Consider the following 26,539-nt stretch of genomic DNA (forward strand, 5'->3'; position numbering starts at 1 on the left):
GCTTAGCACAGCAATGTATGGTATCCCGCAAGAACATGCTATAGAGTTACATTCACGCTGTTTAATGTATACTGTAGATATGAAACAGACTCTTGTCTAATATAATAGTATCATTGTGAAGGAGTAATCTACTCATATAAAGTATTCTCCGCCAGTAGTAAGCCTAGCACAGCAATGTATGGTATCCCGCAAGAACATGCTATAGAGTTACATTCACGCTGTTTATTGTATACTTTAGATATCAAACAGACTCTTGTCTAATATAATAGTATCATTGTGAAGGAGTAATCTACTCATATAAAGTATTCTCCGCCAGTAGTAAGCCTAGCACAGCAATGTGTGGTATCCCGCAAGAACATGCTATAGAGTTACATTCACTCTGTTTAATGTATACTTTAAATATCAAAGAGACTCTTGTCTAATATAATGGAATCATTGTGAAGGAGTGATATACTCATATAAAGTATTCTCCGCCAGAAGTAAGCTTAGCACAGCAATGTATGGTATCCAGCAAGAACATGCTATAGAGTTACATTCACGCTGTTTATTGTATACTTTAGATATGAAACAGACTCTTGTATAATGTAATGTAAGACACATAATTGTAAAATCGTGAAGGAGTAACAGTGGAGTGGCCAGTAGCAGACTGAAACGCCTTTTTAACTCCGTTCCGCTCCCGCTCGCTCATCAACCGTGTATAATCGCTCGGTTTACACTCGTGTTGTCCACTTTCATCTTCACTGTTTGTTTGTTTCTTTCTGTGAAATGACGATATTTACGACTGCACTTTGGCAAAGAGATGCAAAGCTTGGGCTGGTAGTTCAACCACTAAGAAATTTTATTTTTAATTTAAGAAAGTTGAAAAATTCTGTCAATATTTCGTTTTAGATCTTAGCATATATGATGACTAACATAGATTAAGTTTTTAAAACAAGAAACTAAAGTTAAAATAAAACTAATGTTATGCGTACATCTAAGAATTTTAAATGAGCTAATGCTTTTATATGTGTTGTTCAAAATATTAAATACTCTTAGTACACTTTTTAACACTATTTTAAAACCCTTGTTTGTATATGATATTAGCAAAATAAATAGTAGGAATATTTTTAATACGATGAAATTGCTGAGAATACGTTACTCTGTTACGTGTTTTGGAAAATTAAATGTTAAGTGAAAATTTGAAGTGAGAGCAATAAAATAATATTGCAGGTAAACTGTATTGTGAACTGAATGAAACAAAAGATTAGTTTTAAAGTTCTGTGCAATATTTGTATACAGTTAGTTCGTCTCTCGGTCTCAGAAAATACGTTGACCTCACTTTGCTCGCCCTGAATAATAACAGGGCAGAAAACTCCTGTGATCGCTTCATTCATAACACACTCTCCAATACTGTTGCTGTACCCATGTCATGTTGGAAGGGAATAAAGCAATGATTTCCTCTGCCTTAAGTAGAAAACCGTTTGGAATAGGGTTTGTGAAAAATGTTGACAGTTACGACTTCCAAATAATTGTTGAACATTGGATAATTTGATTATCTCTTCCGTTTGAGAAAAATAGATACTATTTTGGTAGCGCTCCACGCCTCTGCATATCCCTATCACAAAGTTACTGTGGGCAACGCCAGAATATTTTTCAGCCGGGTGTAAAATACAGGTGAGTAAGGGTTATGGAATACTACTCGAAAAGGGAATCTGGGCAAAAAGATTGATACTAGTATATCAAATTGTTATACTGATTGTATAATACAGTATACAATTGTTTGAAGATATTTTATTTCTATGCATAAATTACTCTGTTTTCACTCTCCTAGGAATATGTTTGGAAAAGATGGAAGCCTGAAAATTTAATTCCACGCTTTTCTAGAGGTTAAAATGGAGTACGTTTTTACTACTCAGTGGAATTTTTATGGTAGCGACCATAAAATAGCGAGGAGTACTGATCAGGCAATTGAGGAGATTAGAGTTTGTGGATGCGCATCTTCTTAGACCATCTTACCGTTGAACATGGAAGTTGTCCATTGCAATTTTGAAGTAGACACTGAAAACAATGACAAAACCTGTACCTAATACAATTCTAAATTTATATAACCTTTCACTAGAAAAAGTTTTAAAATAATAATTTCTTTTGTGAAAAGAATATATATATATATATATATATATATATATATATATATATATATATATATTTGGTTTTTAATAAAAAAAATTGTTTTAAGGAGGAATTGTTCTGAATTAGACAAAATACTCGACCTGTCTACTAAATTCATATTTTGCATGACTTCATAATATCTGAAACTGAACTTATTAGGTTGTTATTAAAATATTACATTTCCTTAAAATCTTGGTCTACACTTAAATCAGTATCTAAATTGGACTGTATTAGGTTAAAGTAGCATTTCCCATAAATTTACAATAGTTTTTGTTGTGTGAAAACAGTTTATACATTTAGTCTGTGTAATCAGATATTTATAGCTGTTAGTAAGTAAAATTTAATTGTATAATACAGTATACAATTGTTTGAAGATATTTTATTTCTATGCATAAATTACTCTGTTTCCACTCTCATGTTAAAAACATTGTAATAAAATAACAACTGTGTTCTCATTTATTTCCAAGCAATTGAGGGTGGTCCAACGTGTTTTTGTGTTGAAATGTAAAGCCTTTTACTTCCACTGAATTCGCGAAAAGCTCCAAGTTTAAATTGGCCGTGGATTTCTCGCCGACCGAAGTCTCCCAACATTTTAGACTCAATCCAATTATCTCAAATCCTCCCCATTTTATCAACAACCCTCCCTCTTTACAAAAAAATATTTCTCAATTGTAGCTGTCTGAATCAGCTGTCAGCGCCCATTATTGGCTGAGCGTTAGCGAAGCATGTTACTTGGACGCTGGAAAATTTATTTACTTTCTGTAGGTTTATCTACCTAATATCTCGAAAAAGAACTGATCTATCGACTTGAAGTCTTGCATGAATCTTCATTTATAGCCATCACGGAGTGCAATGATGGTATGGTACAGGAGATTTGGCTTAGCGTTAGTGAAAATGTCTCCAATGGTCTTGTGGGTAACCATGATCAATACTGCAGGCAAAAGTCTTGCAGTATGCTGATGACACGACTCTGTTTGAATGGAAAATCAAAATCTCTTTTGGAGTAACGGACTTTTGTTGAAGTCAAGAATTGTGTTCAACATTTAAACAGCCTCAATCCATCTCAAATCCAATGTCATTAACTTTACTCTGCGGCATATAAACCTAGAATGTGGCCCTGTCGTCATCTTGATAAATTTAATTATGGAAGAAGTCTACAGCACTAAATTCCTTGCAATAGCTAGATGAAATGGAATGATCACATTGACCTTTTTTGCGCTGAATTATCCTTAGATTTTTATGTTTAGAGGTCATTACACAGTTATTGCCCGACTCAGGTTCTGATGAGGGCGTATTATAGCTTGATTTATTCCCACCTTACCTAAGGATTGTTATTGTGGGGTGCCTGTGCAAACAACCGGTTGATGATTGTGTTCAAGTTGTTAAAGCTAGCGATACGAATGATCGCTAATTTGAATTTCTGAGATTCTTGTAGGGTAATCTTAAAAAAAAACTGCAGCTGTTATCTCTGCCAAAGTCTCTACATTTTCGAAGCAACTTTGTTCTGTATTTCTAAAGGTGCCATGATAAATAGCAAAGACGTTCATTCGTACGATACCCGAGGCAAAGGAGACTAACGAACTGGTAGACACAGGTCGGTAGTACACGAACATCTGCCTTCACAGGCAGGTGTTCACTTCATCAACAAGCTGCCTAATTGGATAAATAATGCCGCAACATCCAAGGTGCTAAAAATTCGTTTAAAACCATTTTTAGCGTCTCAAGCATTTTATTATTTTGTTGCCGAGTTTTTGGCATTTGAATGGGAGATCGTCCTATCACGAAATTGACTTGAGATGTAGGTGGAAAATTGGCAAGTGGATGAAAGTTACATGAACGTTAAATTTTATGTGTGAGTGTGATTCTGATGTGGTGAGAATCTACAAAATCGTAGCTCTGAACCTTTGATATTGATGGTTGCTATACATGTGAATCATGTCTCTGCAATAAATATAGATTGATGATGGCAACGCAAACTGCAGCATACATAATTAAATTTGAATAAACCGAGTACAGTCATATTACTCTTTTTAAGACATAACAGCAGAAATTTTGCATGCAATCTCAGCGAGGCCTGTTTATTATGCGACACATGATTTGGCGTAATCCTATGTTGTTTTCAAATCAACTGATGTGCGATTATAACATTTCTCAAATTCTTTGTTTAGTGTTTGTTACTGACGATGAAAGGTTTGAAAGGATAATAGAATTTCGGACACTTGGCATCGTTCTACGTTACAAACCGGTATATCACTACGTTTAGAGGATTGAAATTTACTTTCTTGTTTAGGTGTACAAAAGACCGTAAGGCATTGAAAAACTAAAAAATGTGACAAAGGACTGCCGCTCAAAGTTTATATAACTATTAAGTAACCTGACGAACCGCATGAAGTTCAGATGGACCGACTGAACCCAAGCGATTTCACTGAGAAAACGTATCAGAGGAAAATTTTCTCAAATAAATGAACACGTAAACCAGGTTCAAGACCTATTATTCATTTTAGGTGGAGGTGATATTCAAGACCATTTTTATTATAAAAAATCGCATTATAAAAAACTTTGGGAATGTTAGTTGACAACATCGAATCGATTAATCAGTCATTCCAGATTTGACAGTGTTCGAAATTAATTGTAAAGTTACGTTCAGTGAGCTTGATGCACTGACTTAACTTGCCTCTACATACTCGAGGTAACAGTCCACTGCCGCTTTTGATGTGAGTTGGCCCAGGGTAGAGATATCCACGTGTACAACACCGGAGGTGGAAACAGCTTTCGCATCCAACAGCATGGAACATCCGCATTTTAACCTCTTCAAGTAGGTGTAAAGCTTATCAACTGGCTTCTTCAGGCAACCAAAACGTTTAATAATAAAATACTTTCAAAATTCAGTTAAAACGCCACTTGGTGCTACAAGCGTTCATTTTGTCGAGTAATTCATAGAAAACCCACTGGAATGACGATAAAACGGATGCTGAATCATAGCTTCGGGTGTGATTTAATTGATATGTTAATATAAATGAGGGTGTGATTGGATAGGGCTATTAACAGTTAGTAAAATTTTTAAAATGACTTGCAATGCAACTCTGTAATATAACACTTTCATTTCGAAAAATTGTAATTTAATTTGATGTCATAATTATTTATAAAATAGTCCTATTCTTTTTCATTTTATCTGTAATAGAATATTTTTACATTTTACTACTTGTAAATGATTAAAAACTAAATAAAATTCTATAAATATCGCACCGACATTTCTAACACACAGCAGGCAACACACTATTTAACAGATGAAAATCTATTACCACCATTGAAGATTACACAGTTCATTAAGACCTTTATTTCGGTTTTGTAAACTGACCTCGCCAAATCCAAAGAGGTTTAAAAAACTAATCACCTCTATTACCGCCGCAATAACCACAAAGTCATATTTATAATGCGTATAATCAGGATAATATTCACTCCACGCCCGCTTGGTCACAAGTGACCGCAGAGACGACACATGTATTGACCGCTCGTCTACCGGACTGGATATGGAAAAAACACAGATACTTAATAGAGTTTCATCGTAATCGATTGAGCAGGTGATTCGGTTTTTCTGCAGTCGTTTAATTTTGTAAACGATTTTATTATCAAAACGATTGATAATACGAGAACAGAAACGTTTGTCGTCAGGAGTTTTTGTATTAAGACGTCTGTCCACCTTCTCCAGTATTGAAATCCTTCTTTCAGCATATTATGCCCTCATCTATCCTTTCCTTTCATATGCAGTTGTGATTTGGGGATCTGAAAGCTCATATACGAGGACTCTTTTCATTCTGCAAAAAAGAGCTGTGAGGATTATTGCAGGAATTGGCAGAACAGAATCATGTGCTGCTTACTTTGGATCTTTTAATTTGCTCACCTTTCCATCTATTTACATTTTGGAATCACTTATTTTCATGAAAAAGAACCAGCATATTTTCTCTGAATTTTTACCATCTTCGAATAGTAAAACCAGGAACAAGCACAGTTATAATATAACACCACACAAATCAAAGTTTTTCAAAAACCACACTATTTATAATTGTATTAAAATCTTCAATAGCCTTCCGATCGCTCTGAAACAAGAATGTAATGCAATTACTTTCAAAAGAAACGTAAAACATTTTCTCCTTAAAAATACTTTTTATAATATTAAGGATTATTTAGATAAGAAATATGTTTAGCTTTTAGAAAATGTTTGTAATTACGATTGTTGATGAAATTTATTTTGTTTGATAACAATGAGGATATTTGAATTCGAAAAAAAAAACTAAAATGTTCGCCAATGAGTCATGGATATGCCCTTACTGTGTTTTATAAGGATCAAAATCAGGACCTGGTATCTTCAAGGCTCATGGAGATATTCACTCCTTATTTGGTCTCACAGAAGATCGGATGAGTGAGGCGGTATTCTACAGTGTTGTATCCGAGCGCCCTATCATTTAGTAGGTTGTCAGTAATCACTGGCACTGACGATGACGCAACTCTACACGGTCCACCTGTTCACTTTCTGCCATTATTTTGGAAAATCATAAATGGTAGTGCAGTGTTTTACATGGTTAAATAACTATTATTGTTGCTCCTTTAATATCATTTGGTGATTTGGTTGATAGGGTCAATGTACCCCGTTCGTACCGGAACAAAAACGCATTGTGGAATCGAAATAGTCATTAATCATTCGGCCTTTTTCATATCGTTCGGCCAGGTGCATTCCATTTTATTGTATAAGTTATGGTTATGTTGTTGAGTATGGAGAAGAAATTTAATTTACGATGGGAAGAGGAAATGGACAGATGAAAGACAAATAATCGTATTACATACTTAATATTTTAAGTTCTTAAAAAGAGCTGTCTTCGACTGTCATGTAGGTTGTTTTTCGCTACCAGCCAAATTGATACAGAAGGAGCATTTGAGTGTAACTGTTTTAATAAAATTAAAATCAACTTGTTTGAATTAAATTTAAATCTTAAAATAAGATGAAATCGCTATAAAAATTTTGAGTGTTAACCATTATGAAATGGAATAGGGTGGCACAAACTTTTACAAAGTAATCTAACTGCATGGAATGTATTAAGATCTTATGATCTTTCACACATTAGGTTATTTTCACAATAATTAAAACTAAAAAGTGTGGCTAGATGTATACAGTATAAAGTTTAAAACAAAATAGGTTATGTCACACATGTTTTTTTTCTACTGTTCTAATGACTACCAGAAGACGAGTAGTGTGTTTTTACCTACTATGCTGATTAGTGAGTGAAAAGTACATCGCTACCCTTAGGGTTTTTGGCAATTGAAAAAAGGTGGATATATTTGAATCGTGTAACCGAAGTGTTCTATTTTTGTTATATAACAATGGGAAATGTCCAAAATCCTACTTACGTAATTGAAGTTTTAAATAAATGATTAACATTCAATATGTTTTGAGATGTCCCATTTTTCTAAAAATTGAACTACAAACAAAGGTTGCTCATGGAATTTGTTAATGCTTACAATATTATATTATGTTAATTACGACATCACTGCGACAATAAATCCTGCGGAAATTCAGAAAATTGTATTACGCTAACAATCTTTAGAACAAAATGTTATATTATTGAAAATAGGTCTCTTGCATTCGTGGGAAATGCTCGACGATGGTAAAGGAGATCAGTGATATTTCTATCCCTATCAGTGTAATAACGTTCAAAAAGAAGAATTTTGAAATGATTGGAAAATAAATGTGTAGTCAACGTAATACTCGATCACAAAGTAGTGTACTGAATATAAAAAGCACTTCCAAGACCACATGAATGTTACCAAACATTTTAACAAAAATCCTGGAATTAAAAAAAGGTTGAGAGTTGTTTTAGAATTCCGCACGCTTCCCGTCTCCTTTATCCAAACTTTATAGTTTACCCTTTCAGATTCAAATAAGGCCGCATCAATTTGCAATGCGGAAGGAAGTTTTACGTAAAATAAGTTTTGCTATATTAAAGAGAGCTCTTCTTCCTCAGCAGGCGAAAATGTCGTCCTCTCTAATATTATCTTTCAATTTGATTCCTGATTTTCCCACGTAAATGTTTGATGTGATAAAGTGAGGTTGATATTTTTGGACTAGAGCTTTTGTCTATAATATGTGTTGTACTTGATGTGCCATAGTTTGTACATAAAGTGATAATAGTGCGTCTTCTCCTGCATTTGAAACTGATTCAAACAGCTTCAATGACATCATTGCTAGGTATACTGCTTATTCCTAAGAGAAGAAAGCGGATAAAATTCTGGTAACTGAATTAATAAGTAACCAAATGTCATTATGTTATTGTGGCATCAAATAGATGACATTAAGTATTGTATTGTAAAATTAAGTTAGGGTCTTTTTCGTTTAAGGGCCGGCATAAAAGACCCTAGCTTGCCTATTCAAAACTCAGATCACGCGATGCTAGCCCGCTGCGCAGCGCTTTGCGCTGCTTGCTCTTTTAGAAAAAAAAACTAACTCGAGCTTGCAAAGTCCAAGCCCAGATCAACTCACCACGCTTTATTGAACAAGAAAAACTAAGTATAACTCACTCACGAGAAAATGGAAAAAAGATAAGCGGCGCGCGTTTATCACTGATAAGATAAGACGAGTTTATACTAGAAGTAGTACCTGGACTACTGCCCTACGAACTAATAAAAAAAAAAAAAAAAAAAAAAAAAAAAAAAAAAAAAAAAAACAATTAAATGCACTGTCAGTCAGGTATAGTATGTTTGTAAGGTGCTGGCCCTTAAACGAAAAAGACCCTTAAGTTATTATTGATCAATCACAATATCAGTGTATAGTAATAATAATCTGATTATTTTTTTTGGTTATTGTTTGTTATTGATATAAATAAACAAGGAAGAAGTAGGCCATTTCGCGTACCTGGCTTCGCTGTGGTTGCATACAATATTTGAACTCTATAGCTCATTTGTTAGGCTACATGTGTTACTATAGGCTACATGTGTTACCATAGTAACACATGTAGCCTATAGTAAACACATGTAGCCTATAGTAACACATGTAGCCTATAGTAACACATGTAGCCTATGCGACATATCGCATGTTAAAATGTAATTTAATTTTACGGTTCTCAGTTTGTTTACAAATTTATTAATTTTACGAATTTCTTATTGCATCATAGACATATGTCCAATGTAACAATGGTCGCTAACGCTCCGCCAAGTCCCACCGAGTGGTACACTATCATCAAACTCAATGTTACTTATATAATATGAAGCTTCATGCAAAATTAAATCGATCTGTAGTTTTCGAGATATCGTAAGGACTGATATAAATTAATTTTTTCAGTCGCTCAAGTGACAGGGTCCGCTAACACTCAGCTGGTAAAAAGTAAGCATAAAGTAAGAATAAACAATTTCTGCGACTATTGTTATTTGTTAACATAAAAAGTAGTATGAGAATTGCAGCGTTACAACTGAAAAAACCGACAGGTCGAACATTCCTATTAAAAAAAATCGGTTGTGGTAAATGATAGCTCGATTTAATCGATTTTGCTTCTTAGGGTTTCTTCAGACCAGGTGGTCACTCACTCGTATTGTATTACTAAAAGCCCACCCAGCACATGGTCAGGTAAAGGTAAAGGGTGAAATCGATATGTACCAACCGATGGACAAATGTAAATACTGTATGATAGGAAGTGATACGTAATTGACAATATTTGATTCAGTCGTTTGATTTAAAATCGGAAAATAAATGCACTTAAATTTATGTAGTGTATATTGGTAACAGGTGCGGTAGTAAGAATTCAAACAATGAAATAATATTTAATAGGAGCACACCAGACTAACTCAAATAGTGCATCCATTTTCGGCTTAAGTCTGAGTACAGCACCACTACCCAGTGACGGCCAGAAGATACTTTGTTTCTTCTTAATTTCCCGAAATAGACGGTGATCTATGCAGTAGACAGTACACAAACAGTTGCAGAAGTGGTAACCGGTTGCGGTTGCTAAAGGTCAGTGTCGCGACGACCCGTTGGCCTGAATTAATTGCGGTGCGTGGTCGTCAGGATCTTTATACGTTCCTAGGAACTGTGAGTCCTAGGACGAAAAGTTATAATAATAATATATAACAATCTTTCAAAATGGTAAGTACCTTAAGATCCAAAGACATACAATTCTACATTAAATAATTTTAAGTAAAACACAACTTTCCGGTGTCGTAGTACATATAATACATGGTACAGTCATTCAGGTGTAAATACAAGTAACTAAATTGTAGGTTATATTAGTTCTCATTGTTTATTGAACGTGCACAACACATACAATAGATATGATTAAAGAAAGCAAAAAGCTTTCTTTCGGCAAACTCGAAATGTACAGTGTACACGTCAACATATATTGTTATTCAGGGTTTTGAATCGAGATATTTATTACGATGGTAACTACTAGATACTTTTAAAACGCGCTTGAAAAAGAAAGCAAGAAACTTCCCCTCCCATTAAAACTATTACTTTAAGTTTCAATGTCTCTGTATTAATTTTTAGCTCGCTTCACGATTAATCAAATAATTTATACTTCTACTGTATGTCTGATGGATTTCTCTGATTATAAATTTATTTATAAACATTATTGTGTCATACTTAGAAGGCCTAAAATTATTGTTTCGTATCAGTTTTGTACTTACCCTGGATTTCTGTCACATATTTAATATTTAAATGTTTTCATCAATCGTATTTCACAACTTCCATCTCCGAATGTAATGATGTGTTCAACGACATATTTACTGTAAGGGTACAAAAAAGAACTACGCAACGTCCTTTCTATATGTCATGTGTTTTAAAATTTTTAAATGACAAAATGGGAAGTTTAATTTTCTTTCAATTTCAAGGTTGGGAGAAGTGTCATATACATTTTGGAACATATATGACTATACTGATAAACTGAATAAAAAGAATGTAAGTTTCTTGTTTACTGTATGATCTCTGATCCTGACACAATTAAACATTTTACTATATTATTTTATTATATTATGTTTTTTAAATAATTATGAAAACGTAAATAAGAACTTATATTATGCAAACGCAATACCATTTACAAAAAAGGGTAAATTTAATTCCCAAAATGTTAATACCTGATAAAGGTATCCAATCCTAATATTTTGGTTCAAAGGCTTAAAAAATGCTCACTAAGAAGACAATTCCAACCTAACCCTACCTGGAATACGACTTCGGAATTTTCCAGACATGCTGTGTTTTAGAAGGGAAGGAAGTTAAGAACTAAAGTATCGTCAATAGCATAGAAAAGAGACTAGCCCATCATAATCAATTCAAAGTATAGAAAAAAAGGAATCAGAAAGCAGTGTGTTCAACCAACAATAGGAGCAAGAATCTAACAGCTCACGCCAATTTTTTTGTTTAAAGTTCCAAAATCTTACGTTATATTTAAAAAAAATGCGGTTTGCCCAGTCGTAATAATGTTGGGATCGTTACCGCCATGGTATATAATGTGCCATATCAAATGCTGGATGGGACTTTCATTTGGTCAACTATACCATCTCGAACATTAGAAACTAGATAAATAGCGTAGGATTATGAACATGCCGTAAGATAATATTACTATATTCACTTAGATTGAAGTTACATTATAAAATAATTCATGTCTGTTATATACACATTTGTATACTTTAAATGTAAAACAAAATGAAAATGAACTATATTTAAACCAGATATTCTTTTCCTCTAATTATTTCTCATGATAACACACATACCAACACAGGAGGTGCAAACATGCCGTCGATATGTATTGACGCAAACAATTAGGCACTTTGCGGATTAGGCCAATTATAATTTTGAGCGCGTGAATTTCATCATTATTGCTGAACGTTTTATCTGTTGATTTACATCATTTTGTCATTTTTTGTTCTGGTCCAATTACATAATATTTGGAGCCTTGTTTGGATACTCTGCTTTACTCGGGAATGCCGACCCAACAATTTCTAGGTTATTACTGGAACCAACAAACATTCCTGCACGCCCGCACTCTGTCGGCAGTTACATCTGCATGACGTAACGTCTTCAAACGTCCACACGTGTGAGATCGATTACTCAAGGAACAGCCTTTGCTGATTCCAGACACAAACCGTGCTTTCTTTATTCTCTTTCTTGGAAAAGATGCATATGGTTAGTCGAATTAATCGATGACGTGTGGTCTGAATTGAATTTGAATACACTACATAGTAGAATAGACTATTTTCTACACTTTACGTGATGGTTTGGAAAACCTTTTTAGCAACACGAAGTGTTTTTGTGTGAAACTTTGACAACCAGTCCTTACTTTTTTATGGAACTAAGGGTTCATCATACAAGAGTATTAACCAATTCAGACTGATAAAATAATTTGGAAAAACTTTTTTTAACAATACGATTACTTTCCAAGGAAACATTAGCTTTACTTCATATTTGTCTTCTCTATGTTACGATTAGCCAATTAAGTTCGGGACACATTCCGTGGAAGGGTTCCGAACAGGCTATTTATACCGATTAAACCCGACTCGGTCGCAAGTGATCCAAGAGAGAATCGCTCAAGTTGTAATCCCAAGAAAAGTTTTCCAATTTGCCAGTTTGGGCCCAATTAGGCTAATCCGAGAGTTCGGTAGTTCCGAGTGTATGTTACTACCTCCCCAAATATACGTTTCAATTTAAGTTCACAGCGCGCTTGCCAATCGAACTTGACAATAATTGGGTGGAGACTGTTGTCAACGCAACGCAATCCAGACCGAAGTTATTACAGCTTGAATCCCGAGTAATTAAATATACAGACAAAGATATCGAGATCGAACAATTTTTTTGTGTCAGTATGCTACGAACCAATATATTTCGAACTAACGAGAAAGTGACGAAGACTAGTTAAGTCAAGAAGCTGACCACATTTTAGGTTTTATAACCTCACATATAAGTTCTCCCGTAGGGGAACTTCCCCTATAGAAGGAGTCGCTTGTTTTAGTGGGGTCAAAATAGAAGGTACCAAAAGGGATAAAAAAATACGAAACGGTAATTTTTCCGAGTTCTCATTTTTTAACTTGACACATTTATAACCACCCATATATCAATATCAGCCAGGGTACCGTTCCAATAAATAATCAGTACTGGAAAATGTTGGACAGGGAGTAAAATTATAATCCAGACAACTAATCAGGACTGTTGGTCGATATTAGTTTGCAATATGAATTGTAGTAGTTACAATATTGGGTCGCAGCGGCACAAACTGCTACGCTTGTCTCGAGAACTTCGACTCCGACAGGGAAATTGGAAAAGTTTACCGAGTCGACAGCTGATACATTTATCGGGCTGAGATAATTGGGACGATTGATGTGTTATTGTACAGCACTAGAGCTCCGGGGTCTTCTCGTCTGCACTTCCTTCGTAGGGGAAATCGATTGTACTTTAGTTAGTTATAGTCTCCTTTTTTAATTCTATAAACATTAAAGATTTCTTTGCTTAGTAAATTCTAATTTTTCGTACTAAAAATGATTTAGTTTTGAATTTTCAATGCAATCGATTCCAGTTAATCGGAATAAATCCTAAGTATACATTTTCCAATTTGATACTTCTATAATTATTTGTAAATGTTACTGTAGAAATACACGGTACTTAGATCAATTTGGTAGCATATATATATATATATATATATATATATAATATATATATATATATATATATTATTATTATTATTATATATATATACATGCTTCGTTTTCGTCCCAAAGGGGATAATGTGTTGGTCCAGAGAATGACTCCTATGGATCGATGGTACTATTTTTAATTTCGATAGATTGTGAGTTGAGGTGGAATTTGACATCAAATTTTCAACGCTCAAAGTATACCAAAGTACAAGAGGTGTGAATGAAGTAATGAATAAATCTTAGCCTTTAAGGGCCGATAATAGTGTATTGTGGCACTCTGATATCTGATTCTGATACCTTGCTTAGGACGAATATAGGTGCCTGACATGCGTAACCTTATACTGACAACTTTCTCGATCGTTTTCGAAATCCAAATAATTCACTTAAACTGGACGACTGCAAATTTTGGCTCCACGAATGCTGATGACCACGTTATCCTGTTAACCATGAAAATGTTGGCTCGCGAAAATTGCAACCACGAATCCGCTTAAAAATAACCCAAAATAATTGGGCGAGAATTGGCGAAGCCTCACTCGCTAGAAAACTTTCATTTCTCTCCGTCTGTCTGTATGTCTGCCTGTCCTACGATATATCGAAGACGAAGAGACCTATAGACTTTGAATTATACACGAATTTTCATTTATATATTAACAACACTCGATTATTGGGAATGTCAGTACATTCGCTGAGCGACAACAAATATTTTTACTTTAATCGTATGGGAAAATAACGTAATAAATCGATTTCTAAACTAGTTTAATACAATCATATGAGATTTTAACATGTGGAATATTTAAATACATGTTGATTATTTATACAGTAAAAGAAAAAAAATTATAATAAAAGTCAATGTTAATGTTGGTGACAAGATCTAATTTCGGCACAGAATTGTGTTGTAGTACCCTCCCTACCTCATTAAACTTTTGTTGTTTAAACAATGTTATGCAACCTAACTCAATAAACAAAAGTGTGAATTTATAACATGAAAAGATATCTTGATAAGGATACGAATTTTAAGACCCAGACTGTAAATGTTGCATAAATCGCCATATCTACTTAGACAAGAAATCATATAGTGCATGTTGAACCATGGAATTTGGGTGAACATCATTGAAACCTATCACTTAGAATGCTGACACAATTTCTTCTATCCTCTATCAAATTTAACAAAACTTAGATTGTGTACTATACAATAAAAATTAGTTTTCAGCTTCAAGGCTATTATTATTTTACAAGAATATTTTAAATCCCATTTTTCATCCTACATGTTAAAAACCGTTAATAGAGCAATAATTACTGCAATTATAATTTTTAGAATTATAGGGTCAAGCAAAAATAAATTCTAACTCTAATCAAATCAGGAACTTGTACTGACAAATGTAGGATTTTATCGCTAGGAGACAGCAGTGGACGCGCCGATAGGTTGTACGACCACCTAATACCAGTAGGCTGCTCACGTATCCAACAATCCATTCGATAGCGACAGTCGCTTTGTTACCATCTTACCTTAGCGCCAGAGACTTGTGGCTACTTAGCGGCTCTGTATTGTCGTTAATGGAGTCAGATTCGTGTTAAAGCACAATCTTATTCTCAGCACACCACGGTATCGACAGTTGTGGAGCAATGTATTAATATAGTAGACATACAGTCGCTTTGTTACCATCTTACCTTAGCGCCAGAGACTTGTGGCTACTTAGCGGCTCTGTATTGTCGTTAATGGAGTCAGATTCGTGTCTTAAATGCAACAATCTTTATTCTCAGCACACCACGCGGTATCGACAGTTGTGGAGCAATGTATTAATATAGGTAGACATACAGTCGCTTTGTTTACCAATCCTTACCTTAGCGTCCAGAGAGACTTGTGGCTACTTTAGCGGCTCTGTATTGTTCGGTTTAATGGGGAGTCAGATTCGTGTTTTAAATGCTCACAATCTTATTCTCAGCATCACCACGGTCTCTACGTTGAGCAGATGTATATATATAGTAGAACATTACAGTCGCTTTGTTGCCATCTTACCTTAGGCGCCAGAGACTTGTGGCTACTTAGTGGCTCTGGGTATTGGTTGGTTAATGGAGTCAGGTTCGGACGTTGTGAATGCCACCAATCTTATTCTCAGCACTCTCCACGGTCTCTACAGGTTGCAGAGTATTAATCTTTAGTAGACATACAGTCCGCTTTGTATGCCCATCTATTACCTTAGCGCCAGAGAACTTGTGGCTTATTGCAGCACATTGTGTATTTGGCTGATTGGGTTGTTCTGGTGTGTGGTTGTATGGGCTGGTATTGTTGTTAATGGAGTCAGGTTTTGATGTGTGATTGCACAAATCTTATTCTCAAGCACTCCACGGTCTCTTACAGTTGTAGAGTTATTAATATAGTTGACAAGTAGACATACAGTCGCTTTGATGCCATACTTAACCTTCAGCGCCAGAGGACTTGTGGCTACTTAGCGGCTGTGTATTGTCTGTTACTGTGAGTCAGGTTCGTATGTGAAATTGCACAATCTTCTATTCTCAGCACTCCACGGATCTCTACCAGTTGTAGAAGTATTAATACAGTAGTCATACAGTCGCTTTGTTGCCATCTTACCTCTTAGACCAGAGACTTGTGGCTACTTAGCGGCGGTGTATGTGTTGTTAATGGAGTTCACAGGGTTCGTGTGAATGACAAGCACAATCTTTCTTATTCTCAGCATCTCCACGGTCTACTTACAGTTGTAGAGCTATTAAATACAGGTTTAGACATACAGTCGCTTTGTTTTGCCATATTACCTTAGCGCCAGAGGAACTTGTGGCTAACTTAGTGGCTTGTGTATGTGTTGGTAATGGAGTCAGGTTCGTTGGTGTAATGCACAATCTTATTCTCAGCACCCACACGGTATCTCTACAGTTGTAGAGTATTAATTACAGGAGACCATAACAGTCGCTTTGTTGCCATCTTACATTAGCGCCAGAGACTTGTGGCTTACTTAGGTGGCAGTGTATTGTTTGTTAATAGGAGTCAGGTTCGTGGTGAATTGCACCATTATCTATTTCTCACAGAACTCCACAGTCTCTACAGTTGTTGAGTATTAATACAGTAGACATACCAGGTCGCTTTGTTGCCATCTTACCTTAGCGCCAGAGACGTGTGGGGGCTACTTAGCGGCTCTATTGGTCGCTAATGGAGTTCAGATACGTGTTGAAATGCACTCATATCTTTATTCTTCAGCCAACACCAGGTTCTCTACAGTTGGTAGAGTATTAATATCAGTAGACATACCGTCGCTTTTCTTGTTGCCATCTCTACCTTAGCGCGGCAAGAGATTGTGGCTTACTTAGCGGCCTCTGTATTGTCCGTTATGGTAAGTCCTGTATAGATTGTGTTAAAGCCACAATCTTATTCTCAGCCACACCCACGGTCTATTTATCGGACCAGTTTGTGGAGCAATTTATTAATATAGGTAGCTTACAGTCGCTTTGTTACCATCTTACCTTAGCGCCCAGAGACTTGTGGCTACTTAGTGACTGTGTATTGTCGATAATGGATGTCTGATTCGTGTTAAAGCCCAATCTTATTCTCCAAGCACACCACGGTCTCGGGACAGTTGAGAGCAATATATATAGTAGACATTACAAGTCGCTTTGGTTACCATTCTTACCTTAGTGCTAGAGACTTGTTTATTTTTTTTTTTTCCCCCTGTGGCTACTTAGTGACTCTGTATTGTCGTTAATTGGAGTCTGATTCGTGTTAAAGCCAGTCTTATTCTCAGCACACCACCGGGGTACTCGACAGTTGTGGTGCACTGTATTAATTATAGTAGACATACAGTCGCTTTTGTTACCTATTTCTTACCTTTAGTGCCATGAGACTTGTGGCTACTTAGCGGCTCTGTATTGTCGTTTAATGGCGAGTCAGGTACGTTGTTAAAGCACAGCAGTCTTATTCTCAGCACACCACCGGTACTCTACCGTTGCTGGAGCAATGTATTTATATATTGTAGACATACAGTCGCTTTGTTACCATCTTACCTTAGCCGCCACAGAGACTTGTGGCTACTTAGCGGCTCTGTATTGTCGTTAATGGAGTCAGATTCGTGTTAAAGCACAATCTTATTCTCAGCACACCACACGGTCTCTACATTTGGAGAGTAATTAATATAGTAGACAGACAGTCGCTTTGTTACCATCTTACCTTAGCGCCAGAGACTTGTGGCTACTTAGTGGCTGTGTATTGTCGTTAATGGAGTCAGATTCGTGTTAAAGCACAATCTTATTCTCAGCACACCACGGTATCTACAGTTGTGGAGCAATGTATAATATAGTAGACATGCAGTCGCTTTGTTACCATCTTACCTTAGCGCCAGAGACTTGTGGCTACTTAGCGGCTCTGTATTGTCGTTAATGGAGTCAGATTCGTGTTAAAGCACAATCTTATTCTCAGCACACCACGGTACCGACAGTTGTGGAGCAATGTATTAATATAGTAGACATGCAGTCGCTTTGTTACCATCTTACCTTAGCACCAGAGACTTGTGGCTACTTAGCGGCTCTGTATTGTCGTTAATGGAGTCAGATTCGTGTTAAAGCACAATCTTATTCTCAGCACACCACGGTACTCTACAGATTGTAGCAATGTATTAATATAGTAGACATGCAGTTGCTTTGTTACCATCTTACCTTAGAGCCAGAGACTTGTGGCTACTTAGCGGCTCTGTATTGTCGTTAATGGAGTCAGATTCGTGTTAAAGCACAATCTTATTCTCAGCACACCACGGTATCGACAGTTGTGGAGCAATGTATTAATATAGTAGACATACAGTCGCTTTGTTACCATCTTACCTTAGCGCCAGAGACTTGTGGCTACTTAGCGGCTCTGTATTGTCGTTAATGAGTCAGATTCGTGTTAAAGCACAATCTTATTCTCAGCACACCACGGTATCGACAGTTGTGGAGCAATGTATTAATAGTAGACATACAGTCGCTTTGTTGCCATCTTGCTTTAGCGCCAGAGACCAATGTTTTTCACAGCACAACACGGTCTCTACAGATCTAGAGTAGTGTATTAATGTAATAGTCGGCCATTTGTAACGTTCTTCTTTAGTGGCAGAGACTCTGGCTACTTGGTAGCTTTGTATTGTCGCTAATGAAGTCAGGTCCATGCTAGAGCTCGATCTAGTAACCTTGTGACGATTAGTATGGGTTTTTGGAAGCAACGTGTCACCGTGCAGGACTAGGCTTGTAGCCGCCTGCACGATGAAGACCGTGGAGCGACCATAATCCTAATTACACAATATCCTCCTGCCAGCTTTGATATGTATTTAAAGTTATAATTTAAGGAAGAAGAATCATTAAAAGTAAATCGTAAAACAATTTATTAACCGCCAAAGATAATTTACACATACCGACACCAACCCAACGCCGACCTCCCATCACGACAAAACCCGCCCCGACATACTAACAGTTTAGAATTTACTACCACCCTATAATTTTCCGGCACCTAACCCCCCCTGATTATTAAATCAATCCATAGTGTAACACACAATACTTAAAACAAATAATAAAACTAAGACTTGCGACAGGTAATATTTCCGTCACCGCCACTCGCCGATCAGACGTCCTCACTCTTCCGTCACTCAATCTAGACTCCTCGTTATCAGACCACCGGTCCTCCATCCGCACGCGGCTTATCAGAAAGACCGGTTCTAACCGTTGATTCGGCGGTCTGATATATGTGGTGGGCAGTCACGACAACCTGATCTTTATAAATTAAGAAAATTTTGTTTTTGTGAAGCATAATAATCTAATGTTGATGTAAAAAATACAAATATATCGTTATAACTCTAGATAGGAATGAAAATTAATAATTAGTGTAAGTCTACGCCGAAATATATCCGGATTTAAATGAAATAAATAGTTCATCGCCGTAGAGATAATGTGCCAATGTAAGTTCTGTGAATGTTTCAAAGTAGGCCTACCTATTGAGTGTGTTTCGGCCCCCAAGCCGATACGGAACCGCCAAATCCCGTCCCTATATAAGCGGATTGAGTAGTTCTGAACATTTCTGCTAGGCGGCGTAGAGAGGCGCTCTTTAAACTGTACTTTTAATGTACTAACTTTGCACACAAAGTTATTGGCTGACCGTTACCGAAGCTTATCACTATAATTTCTTCTGTCTTTCTGACTGTCCCCATAATGTCTCCAAACCGACCTAAAGACTTGACATTTTTCATGACACTTACTGTCTATGTAGAAACACTGAGTTCGATTGTGGTGCATGCCACTCCACCTGAGTTGGCTCAAAGTTAGTGAATAGTTTGACATTAGTAACACGAGTAACCATGATGGCGAGAAAATAGCAGAATACATAAATTTGTGGACAAACTGAAATCACACATGTGACGTTAATTATATTCAAAGAGCAAGAAGAAAAAATACTGTAGTGGAAAATGAATTTTATTTTTATTATTTACACCGAAACTTTTATTCTTTACACACCGATATGAAACCTAATGTAATGACCAAAAATGTAAATGTATCTTTGTGGCAAAATATTTTGAGAAAGATTTCATCAGTTAAATAAATTGGGAGTGGCGCTGGCCGAGCGGTCTAAGTCGTTGGACTTTGGAGTTAGAGATAACGCAGGTTCAAATCCTGTCAGTGACCATTGCACTTTTTTATCAGTACCATCGACCTTGTACTGTATCGACTCTCCCCCTTATTCTGTTTGATAAGATCCTCGCACAGGCCAGTGGCCCATGAGGGTGGACAGAATAAGGCTTAAAAGAGGATCGGCCTCTCCTTTTTTGTAAAAAAAAAAAAAAAAAATACATAGACAGTATTGAGTATTGAATTATTGAATTATATGTTGCATGTCCAACCATGGAGTTTGGCTGATTTTCATTGATGTATACAGAATTTCTCAATGGTTCATAGAATTTCTCTTTCGTCTACCAGCGAGATGTATACATGTATTTTCTGTAAGTGTCTGTTTGTTCACAGGACATCTCGAAAATGAAAATTACTGTAGGCTTGAACGTAGGCGAAGTCTGTTGCACGACACTTGGCGTGGCGTACTCGTACCTCGTGTTGATCGATGTACGCGTACGAGTACGATGTACGATAATGGCAAAGAAAGGCACCATACATAGGCCAGAAATTATTCACCTCCTCAGTTAACGCACCGAAGCTATAAGTCAGCCAGAGACAGTTATCGAGCCTTAGGCCGTACAATATATTTTTACCTCTCCATTGAACCCATTTCAAGCGAAATCCCCTTAACAGAGTGAGTTATTGGCATGATAATGGCGCACCGCACGTCGCGGTCGCTCCGGGGCTCGCGTGTTCTCGTGTGGGGATTTCTCCAAATATGTGAATTATCCGGGACTAAAAAACTAACTGTTGTATTTGATTGCAAGTTTTAGTTTTTATGCCAACATAGATATGGTAATTATTAATGAAGTACAACTGTACCGTGTGTAAATATAACTATTTGCAAACATTATTGTAAGCCATTTTGAAATATTTCAATACTGTCAAAATGTATTTGGTTATATTATACATATATGCTAAATTAAAAATATATATATAACGAAAAAGAATACCATTGCTCTCTTGGAGTGTGTACATACGCATACTAATACTAAACAGATATTGCATTCTGGTTTGAAAATGTGTCAATCGCACATTTGTTAATGGAAATTTGGTTAATAATGTTAATTCATTCCCTTCTTATACTTTTGTAGTGTTATTACTTCAGCGGAGACTATTTTTCTGAAACACACACATAATTATCCCCATGTAGGGATAACTTCCTAGGACATTTTTAGATTTACTTTTGTTACTTTGTTTGTAATTGATGGAAATATATTCAACCAATCAATCATCGGAGGGATTAGTGCCTTTAAAAAGCATGATTGATAGTAGCTACAATTATAAAAAATATATATATTTTTTGAATAGTGAATAATAAAATTTCATTCCATTTAGACAAGTTAAGTGGAAAATTTAATTACATTTATCCTTTCTTCCTGAAGAGAATTGAAATACAGGGTGGGCCATAAGTCAGTTGTCAAAAATGCATTTGGTGCAATAATATACCAAACAAGGGAAAATACAAATACATTTATTTTACTATGTAGTACAAATACAATTTATTAATACAGGAAAACATGTAGTATTCAATGAACCTACAAAAGATGCTCAAAGTGGTCTCCATGCTGTTCTAAGCAAAGATTGCATCTTTTTAACACAGATTTACAAATTTTGTCGCAAATGTTCCTGGACTGTAAGTTTTCAAATTCTGATTGGATTCGTTCCTTCAAATGCTCAATATTACGAATCTTGACTGAATAAACCTCATTTTTTAGTATACCTAAAAATGGATGGAGGCTGGATATTTGAAAAACGTTCCACAAACATCACTATAATTATGATCATGTTTCCACCATGTTTGCAAAACAAACACACGCTGTTCTGTTGTTAATTTCCTATTCATACTTTCTCAGATATCGACAATAAACAAACATAACCTCAAACTGCTAGTGTTTGACTTAGTCAAGTTCACAACTACTACGCTAGGAAAAACAAAGTCTAAGGATTGCTAGTGACAACTGACTTATGGCTCACCCTGTATATTACAATCGGTGGTACATAAATGTTGTCAGTATTTAATAGTTATTGCAGAAAACTTTCATCGTATGATTAATAGCATAAAGGAATAGTCTAAGACCACAGTAAATCATTCATCATAATTGTTTCAAAATTAGAATATGTGAACTACATTTAATTTATCATATAAGATATTGAAATAACCTTAACGTTAAAACGGGTGATCAGTCTTCTGTATGTTGTAGACAATAAAGCATAATAATTATGTTTTTTATGTAATACAAGTGATTATGTTGTTGTGGATGTGAACAACGAAAATACTTAAGACCAATACCATCGTTATTATTATCTATGGTACACTTTAATTATATATTCAGGTGTTCCAAATTTAAAAATAGTGGAAAAGAAGCTAACTAACTAATGCTATGTATGTGGGCCATCAACATTAACTTGGGTCATTAAAACAGAAACTCCCCAGCCCATCTCAGGCTGACGGTAAGCTAGTACAGATATCAAACCATTCTTCCGCCAAATAAAGACGTCACTGTCATTCTCATTGCAACATCATGAGACAGAGTAGTATTAGTGGCGAGACATTACGGTTATATCTGACTCTTGAGTTGAGAATCCAAATGCTCTATTATGTACGAGTATGATCAATTATATACTAAATTGTATTTCATACACCGGGTGTCTTGAAAGTTCCACCCCCACCATATTAACCTTCTTTTGAATAAAGATGGAATGGTTTACATGGGGGATTTTTATATGACCAAATGTGAAGTTTTTTCACTTATAAAAATTGTTACTTCCCACCCTCCAAAAATGGGGTATTTTGGGGGTAAGTCAACATTTTTAAAATAGTAACCCCTAGCAATTGACATCCCATTTTAAAGCTATTATAAAAAGAAGAGGAATGGTGCAAATTAGAGGTCTAATGTTACTCTATCATATGTGTTGGCCATATAAGTTTGTTTGAATGTTTTATAGAACACCTACTGTTTAAGTTACATTTAAAGTTATTGTAAGGTAAATAAAACATTCACTTACTAGTTATTTTGAGAACTTACGACACGAAATCATAAAACAAGTTAATACAAGAATCAACAAAAAATTATTAACATAGCATTTTTTTAGGTTTTGTTTGTCCGACCGGAGCCTATTAAGAAATCCTAGAACTACCAATAACTGGTTTTGTTATGTCATTTCTTATTAGTTGCCAGTTAATATGTGAGACACATTAAGTCCAGTTACTGTCGGAAAGTGTATAACAAATTGAGTACAATCATATGAATTTTCACATATTATACATTCACGTATGTAGGTCAATGAACTATATGCTTGAAATTTTGCATTCAACCTTGGTGGTAATTAAAAAAAAATTATTGTGTAGTATAAATGCGATTGGGAGAAGTTGGTAGATTCCTGCAACAACGAAATAGACGTAATGTACAAGGCCGTTATTGGTCACAAGGGGCTCGTGGGGCGGTCACGATGTTGCCAACTATACCGCCTTAATATGTTCTTACCACGTAGTTCAGAATGTGTGTTAGTACCAACACATAGATGGCGGTAAAACTCATGCCCTAATCACAATATCTGATTTCGTATGCAAAGAAACCAAAGCTTTTAAAATATAACAACATCTAGACAGTACAAAAATTAAGTAGGTAGTTTAAAAATGTACTTAATTTAATTTAAACATAAAATTAGGTTTCATATAAATCAGGGTTTTAACAATAAGTATTTTTTCGACTAATAAGAATAGGAATAATTTATTCACACAATATAACTCTGAGGTTTTATGTGCAAGTCTAACATCATTATAAAAGTAATTATAAAAAAGCTACAGAACAGCATACAATTAAAAGGTAAAAAAACATTAAATTCTTGTAACATTTTAAAGTTATTCCTACTGAAAAAAATCGGTCTAATCAAGACATGGGTATCACATGAGCCTCGTGGAGACTGTATAAAGGCTTCCCGATCAATTAAGTCTTTAAATAATTTTTGAAACCCTATTATATTATATTATACCGTAGGGAGTTTTATAAACAATTACGTAGACTAGAACTTTTAGAATTATGTTAAAAATATTAAAAATTTAATGTGTAGTTCGATTTTTTACATTGTGTAATTCACTGAAATCTCTAATTTATTGTAAAATAAAAGTACCCCACACTACGCGACGCGTAACAAGAGTCACTGAGGTTGTATGCAACATTTAAAATCTATAGCTCATTTTATTACGAGAAGTGTGTTACTGAATCACATTTTAAAATGTCATATGATGTTACTGTTTGTCTACAAATGTATCATTTTGTATTTTTCTCGTTACACATAATGTAAAAATGTTCAATCGCGCTCAGCCTAATCTCATTGATTGACATGATTCATACTCGACAACGATGTTGCCTATAAAATTTGAAGTCTATAGGTTGTTCTCGAAATATCGTGCGGCCAGACACACTAAAATGTAATTTTCCCAGTCCTTCACCTGATATGTTTCACTAAATATAGCCAATTAATCACACTAAAATTGTTATGGATCATTAATTTGATATTATTGTGCCATAATTAGGAATCTACAAAACTAAACATTCTTTAAGACAAACTTGAAGACACTACGGAATAATTCCTGAATAAATTAATTGAACGTATTTATTATAAATAGCACATTATTTACTAAACATTTGTTTACAAGTTAATATCAAGGCGGCAACACACGTTGAAGTGGGCTGCATTACGGCACAGTGAAGTAATGGATAGGTCTCCATTACAAATAATGTAATCTGAGGTGGCAGCTACAGATAACACTGGAATCTGACTGGTCATTACATCTCGCCTCTGATAGTACAATTCCCACCTTCTAACTTGATTTTATCCAACCTTGTAATGGAAGGTGAAGTGGTGATATATCAAGGCATAGTGTAGTAATGGATAGCTCTCCATTACAAATAATGTAATCTGAGGTGGCAGCCACAGATAACACTGGAATCTGACTGGTCATTACATCTCGCCTCTGATAGTACAATTCCCACCTTGTAACTTGATTTTATCCAACCTTGTAATGGAAGGTGAAGTGGTGATATATCAAGGCATAGTGTAGTAATGGATAGGCTCTCCATTACAAATGTAATCTGAGGTGGCAGCCACAGATAACACTGGAATCTGACTGGTCATTACATCTCGCCTCTGATAGTACAATTCCCACCTTGGTAACTTGATTTTATCCAACCTTGTAATGGAAGGTGAAGTGGAGATATATCAAGGCATAGTGTAGTAATGGATAGCTCTCCATTACAAATGTAATCTGAGGTGGCAGCCACAGATAACACTGGAATCTGACTGGTCATTACATCTCGCCTCTGATAGTACAATTCCCACCTGGTAACTTGATTTTATCCAACCTTGTAATGGAAGGTGAAGTGGAGATATATCAAGGCATAGTGTAGTAATGGATAGCTCTCCATTAAAAAGGTAATCTGAGGTGGCAGCCACAGATAACACTGGAATCTGACTGGTCATTACATCTCGCCTCTGATAGTACAATTCCCACCTTGTAACTTGATTTTATCCAACCTTGTAATGGAAGGTGAAGTGGTGATATATCAAGGCATAGTGTAGTAATGGATAGCTCTCCATTAAAAAGGTAATCTGAGGTGGCAGCCACAGATAACACTGGAATCTGACTGGTCATTACATCTCGCCTCTGATAGTACAATTCCCACCTGGTAACTTGATTTTATCCAACCTTGTAATGGAAGGTGAAGTGGTGATATATCAAGGCATAGTGTAGTAATGGATAGCTCTCCATTAAAAAGGTAATCTGAGGTGGCAGCCACAGATAACACTGGAATCTGACTGGTCATTACATCTCGCCTCTGATAGTACAATTCCCACCTTGTAACTTTATTTTATCCAACCTTGTAATGGAAGGTGAAGTGGTGATATATCAAGACATAGTGTAGTAATGGATAGCTCTCCATTAAAAAGGTAATCTGAGGTGGCAGCCACAGATAACACTGGAATCTGACTGGTCATTACATCTCGCCTCTGATAGTACAATTCCCACCTTGTAACTTGATTTTATCCAACCTTGTAATGGAAGGTGAAGTGGTGATATATCAAGGCATAG

This window comes from Homalodisca vitripennis, chromosome 6 (assembly GCF_021130785.1).
Source record: "Homalodisca vitripennis isolate AUS2020 chromosome 6, UT_GWSS_2.1, whole genome shotgun sequence".
Taxonomy (NCBI): domain Eukaryota; kingdom Metazoa; phylum Arthropoda; class Insecta; order Hemiptera; family Cicadellidae; genus Homalodisca; species Homalodisca vitripennis.